We start from the raw sequence: 6,140 nt of genomic DNA, 5'->3' as shown, positions 1-6,140 counted from the left end.
ATATGCCCCAATATAGGGGAATGCCAGGACCAAAAGAATGGGAATGGGTGGGTAGGGAAGTGGGGGGCGCTATGGGGGACTTTTGGGATAGCATTAGAAATGTAATTGAGGAAAATATGTAATAAAAATATTAAAAATTTAAAAAAAATTTAAAAAAAAAATAAAAGAAAAGAATTCTATAATATTTCCTTTTCTGTACTCTCAGAGTACAGAAAGAGTACTATTTTCAATGGTATTCACTTCAGTTTTTACTTAAATGAAATGGAAAATTCTATCTGCTGTGTATATGTGGGCACACTGCCTTTCCCAGAGGCAGACCCACCTTATTGCTGAAAAGGTAGCCTTGATGAGCCCATCTGTGTTTCAGATGACTGCCAATCTTGCCCTGGCTACAGCCCTTGGAGCCTCTGTAGAAGATGCCTAACTTAGGGTAGCCTATGTACAGTTTCTGAAAAAGCTCACAAAGAATGAAAGCATGGGTCCAACAGTTACTCTCAGGCCAACCGAATATCTACCTCTCTTAAATTTCCTCTAAGACCTTGGAACAGCAAACACTGTGAGTTGTGCAATAAAGACGGCATATGTAGTAAAGGTCAAAACCTCTTGCTGCTGAGCCACGGGTCTGATCCTGATTCTAACTCTAGACCCAGTCTTGCCAGCCTACGGTATCCATCTCCACAATACCCATGAGACTCTTCCTCTCTAACACTTACATAGTAATAACTGCAACGCTCATCTTGGCAGCCAAGGATGAAGAGTAATAATGTCTTGCAAACAGCAGTGCTGTTCTGGAATACAGATGTGCCATGGCTTACCTACCTCCTGCTCCCCTACGACTTAGCCTAAGTACAATCCGAGAATCTCTTATCTCTCCTAGAAATCTTTACTCCAATCATTTTTATTAGGGGCAAGTTTTTCCAGACATTTTTCATGTTTCCTGTCATTTCTGTTACACCTCCCCTTTTTTTTCTGTCTTTAGTTGAAATTAAGTTTTCTTTGCCCCTTCCCTTGTTCTCTAGAACTCAGGCACCCCATTTGTTCACATATACTATCAATAGCTATTCTGTTTGACAATGTCAGAGAGCATCAGGTGCCACAGGAGAGCATGGCTGCCACAGGGACAGTATGGCCGCAGTAGGAAGCACAATCCTGCCCTGCCCGCTGGCAGACAGTATGCTGACATTTGCTCGAGTGCCTTGGAAACAACACATCGCATTTTACATCTGTGTGTTTCAGCTTTCTGTATTTGGTAAGCCTGTGGAACCACAGAATGCCTGCCTTCAACACTGAGCTCAATTACTGATCTCCAGAAACCAAAACAGCTCTTAATTCCATCACTGTGTAAACCAAAAGACCCCAGTTTAAATTTAATTTCAATTTTTAAAAAGTAAATTAATAATGCCCAAAATGTATGCTTCCTACCATTCTTGTTGCAGGTTTTGTAGGAATCACCCGACTCTCACATTCCTAAACTTGACAGAAATGTTTTTAATATTTAGATTTGACCCCAAGTTTGCCGACCTCTTTGCTTGTGTCCTGTTAATCCTTTCTTTTGAAAATTGTTTCTGTCCTCACATTCCTGAAATGTATTTTTGGTTCAACTTTGGAAGCTGGTTTGACTAAAAATAGAATTTGAGGTTCCAAATCACTGTTTCCTCAGAATTTCAGAACATTTCCCACAGCCTTCCATCCCTCAGTGCGGCTAGTGCGGCTAGCAGCCAGGAAGAAGCCAAATCCAACTCATCCATGCATCAGACTGCCCACTGCTCAAGCTTTTATGATTTTTCTCTTTTGTCCCAATAATTGACTTTATTTCAACAACCATATCTTTGTTTTTAATATTTGCCAGTGGTTATTTTCCACACCAGCTATTTTATGAATAAATAGTATAATTATAGAAACAACATTTGGTGACTGCTAACAGCGTGCTTGGTATTATTCTGAACATTTCATTAATTCTTAAGGCAACTGTGAATAAAGTAAAAAGTGCTCTCTCTCTCTAATACATGAATAAAGTAAAAAGTGCTCTCTCTCTCTCTAATACATGAATAAAGTAAAAAGTGCTCTCTCTCTCTCTAATACATGAATAAAAGTACTCTCTCTCTAATACATGAATAAAGTAAGAAGTGCTCTCTCTCTCTAATACATGAATAAAAGTGCTCTCTCTCTCTAATACATGAATAAAGTAAAAAGTGCTCTCTCTCTAATACAAATACATGAATAAAGCACTTTCAGATGCAAATAAGCAGAAACCAGGCAGAAACCACACAGGTGGGCTGGTCCCAAAGCTATGTTTTTGTTTGTTTGTTTAGTTTTATTTTGTTTTGAGACATCGTCTCACAGTGTAGCCCAAGCCAGCTTCACACTCATTTTGTAGCCCATGCTGGCTTTGAACTCACAACAACATGATTCTTATGCCTCAGTCTTCCAGCATTTTACCCTTACTCTACTGGTTTAAGATTACAGCATCAAATGGTTTAGATCAGTGTGGAGGGTCTAAAGAGATGGCTCAGTGGCTAAGAGAACTTATTGCTCTCTCAAAGGACCCAACTTTGGTTCTCAGCATCCATGTTGGGCAGCTCACACCTACTCCTAACTCCAGGTACAAAAGCTATGACACCTGAGTTCCACAGGCACCTGTACTCACAAGTCACACCCACACACAGGGACATACACACATAATTCAAAAAATATATTGATAACCCTTTATAAAATCACCATAAAGTATATTCCAAACAGCATCTCTCCAATAATATGCTCTTGAATTTCTCTAAGTATTATGAATAACGTAAATGCTCCAAGAATCATTATTCATATGACATGTCCAATTGTTTAAAATGTTTGGCTCTTTAACGCTGGACAGTTTCTTCACATGTTTGTTTCTTTTTTTTTTTTTAAGATTTATTTATTTATTATATGTAAGTACACTGTAGCTGTCTTCAGACACTCCAGAAGAGGGCGCCAGATCTCGTTACGGATGGTTGTGAGCCACCATGTGGTTGCTGGGATTTGAACTCTGGACCTTCGGAAGAGCAGTCGGGTGCTCTTACCCACTGAGCCATCTCACCAGCCCCCACGTTTGTTTCTATTATGCTCACATTTATAAAGCACATTCTCGGGTTGGCAAGGCAGCCCGGAAGGTAAATGTTCTCGCAGCCAACCTGATGTCCTGAGTTCAATCCCCAGAATGTACATGGTAGAGAGAAGTGGCTGCCTCGAGTTGTCCTCTTACCTCTGCATGTGCACAGTGTCATCCACACATGGAAATAAATGCAAGGGAGGCTGCACAACCCAACTTTTCTCACCTCTCTGCTTAAGGGGCTGTGATCCCTGCCCTGGAGCCACTACCATTTTCCCTTCTACTTAGACAGCATCAGTGTTCTTTCTCATGGAAATGTTGGTTGGTTTTCATTTAAAAAGAGAAAAAAAAAAAAGCAAGAACGTCTTAAAAGGAATTTTCCCTCTCCATTTTACTGTCACCAGTGCAGAGTTTATCCATGTTTAAAGCCAATACTTGATTTTTTTCTTAACCTTACTAACATTCTCAAAACATACATTTTCAAGGCATTTATTTAAATATTCAAATGAGCCAGGCAGTGGTGGTACACACATTAATCCCAGAGGTAGGAGACTCTCTGTGACTTTAAGGCCAGCCCAGTCTAAGTAAGTTCCAGAACAGCCAAAGCAAAAGCTCAGAACCCTGGGTGGTTAATGCAGTTAAACTTCAAATTAGAGACCAATCTATATATCTTAATTTTCACTTTCCCATGGACTGTCTGCCTTGATTTCTCAGGAAATAGCCACCATCAGGGAGGCTTCCAGACAGAATGCATGGTGTCAGCTAGCCCTACTACAGCCATCTCCTGATAAATCCCTAGTTACATCATCGGCATCACCTTCTCGGTACTCTCTTTGCCCTACCATGGTCCATAATTTTATAACTTAGGTTTATTTTTACTTACATTCCTTTTTATTAAGATGTAGAATTTGCTAGAAGAAACTATTTATTTTAATATATTTTTGTCTTCTTTTTCGAGACAGGGTTTCTTTGTGTTGTTCTGGCTGTCCTGGAACTCGCTCTGGTAGACCATGCTGGCCTCAAATTTAGAGATCTTCCTGCTTCTGCCTCCCAAGTGCTGAGATTAAAGGAGTGTACCACCACACACCACCACCATGTATTTTTAACTTAATGCATTCTTTTGTAATAAGAAGTATACATATGTTCCATTATCTTTTCTTCCATCCATTCATTTTAGCACAGATGGCCTATACTTAAGAAATCATAAAACATCTGCACTGTTTATCGAATCCTCTTAGAACTGAACCTTGGTGATAGCTTAGACTGCCTCTGTGTCTGCTAATGCATACTGTATCCTCTGTATCTTCTGTAGCATGAGAAACTAGGACAAGACCCCAGACACCAAAGCAGCTAGACTAGTATTTCCTTCCATGGTATTTCAGTTCCGAGAAGAGGGTAAGGATAAAACCAAGAAATGCTACCTGAAGACGGCTAATTCAATGAGAAGGAATAATATGAGCAGATGCACACAGTGTATATGAAACTCTCTCACAAGGACCTTAAGAAACAGTATTGAGCAGGGCTTGAGTACAATTTATATAGCTTGTAATTACAGGTAAATCCAGAAACTAATTAACAAGCAATTACAGTTCCCAGAATGCCAACTTCAGTCAAGATGCAAAGTGTCATATAGACCAAGTCAGGGGAGTGCCATCGTCCTGGGATTCACATAACAAATGGAGTAATGTTCCCCACCCGTCTCCTGAGAACATCAATTTCCACAAAGCCTCTGAAAGCACCTGAGTGAGGTAGACTAGTAACTCACAAGCTCTCCATGGTGCAGATGCCTACACTATTACATTCACAGGCACCAGACTCAAAACAAAAGGCAAAGCAAGTAAATGGTCTTCTAACGCAAACCTATTTTACAAAACAATTCCAAACTGGAAAACCCACAAAATTGTGAAGGAAAACAAACCCAAAAATGTACACACAGCACATCCCATTATACTCTACGGTGATTATCTAGAAATTATCCTATCTCCTGGCAGACACTATACACTCTTGCTTGATATTGAAAAGGTAAACATTCACTGATGGCATTTGCTGGCAAAATGAGGCTTCTCATTTGGTATAATTTAAGGGTTCCATTCTAACAGAGGCCAATAGGTTTTTCATCCTTTAGATTTGCTATCGATCAATTTTCTAGATACTTTATCATCTACATACACCTTTATTGAATTCTCAAGCTAAGTATGTGACTAGCTTTGCAGAGCCAGACTATGATAGCAATTCCAGTCTGGGAGGCAGAACCATGACAAATCCCTAAACATAGCCACATGACAATACTTGCACAGCTAAATACGTTATATTACACACAAAAGGCAGCAGAGGTTACTACGCAGCTAAATTTAAAACTGGAAAATTAGCCTAGATTAATTTAGTGAACTGAAAGAATCATAATAGCCCTTAAAAGTAGAAAAGATCAGGGGAAGGGGACTCAGTTTCAAAACGAAAGGGTATAAGACTCAACTAGGCACTGTTGTCTTTGAAAATAGAAGAGGAGCCACAAACCAAGGAATGTGGTTATCTAGTTTATTCGGGGAAAGGCAAACAACCCAGCTCCTACAGAGAAGGAACTACAGCCAGGCAGGGTGGCACACATCTTTAATCACAGCACTCATGAGGCAAATGGATCTCTTAAGACTTTGAGGCTAGCCTGGTCTATATAGTGAGACCTTGTGAGAGAAAGGGAGTAGGGTGGAGTCTTAGAGCATCAGAACATAAGCAGGTGAAAGAAACAAGACAAAAGACAGAAGCAATAGCCAGTAAGAACTCTATCCAAAGCTAAAAAAAAAATTTCGGTAATAATGATAGTATTCTACAATAAGCCAGATGATAAAATAAATGTGATGAGCATGGACTGTTACTTATGAATATAAGATAGTTACTGGTGAATAAACAGAATATAGCATAATGAATATAGTAACATGACACCAGACCACACCACTCAAGTGACAGAGATAAATATCACCAAGGACAGAGCACTTGCCATCATGAATCTCTCTGATATAAGACTCACACTTCAGCCGGGCGTGGTGGCGCACGCCTTTAATCCCAG

At 39.8% G+C, this 6,140-nt stretch overlaps 1 protein-coding gene across 6 annotated transcripts in view; it reads right to left on the bottom strand.

The window, feature by feature from the left end:
- The window catches only part of Lclat1 (lysocardiolipin acyltransferase 1), a 120,922-nt gene that overhangs the window by 54,447 nt on the left and 60,335 nt on the right, over positions 1–6,140 (bottom strand). The gene's annotated exons all lie outside the window — the stretch shown is intronic.

This window comes from Mus caroli, chromosome 17 (assembly GCF_900094665.2).
Source record: "Mus caroli chromosome 17, CAROLI_EIJ_v1.1, whole genome shotgun sequence".
Classification (NCBI taxonomy): Eukaryota; Metazoa; Chordata; class Mammalia; order Rodentia; family Muridae; genus Mus; species Mus caroli.
Note: the sequence above shows the minus strand (reverse complement) of the source record. Positions and strands in the feature narration are given on the sequence as shown.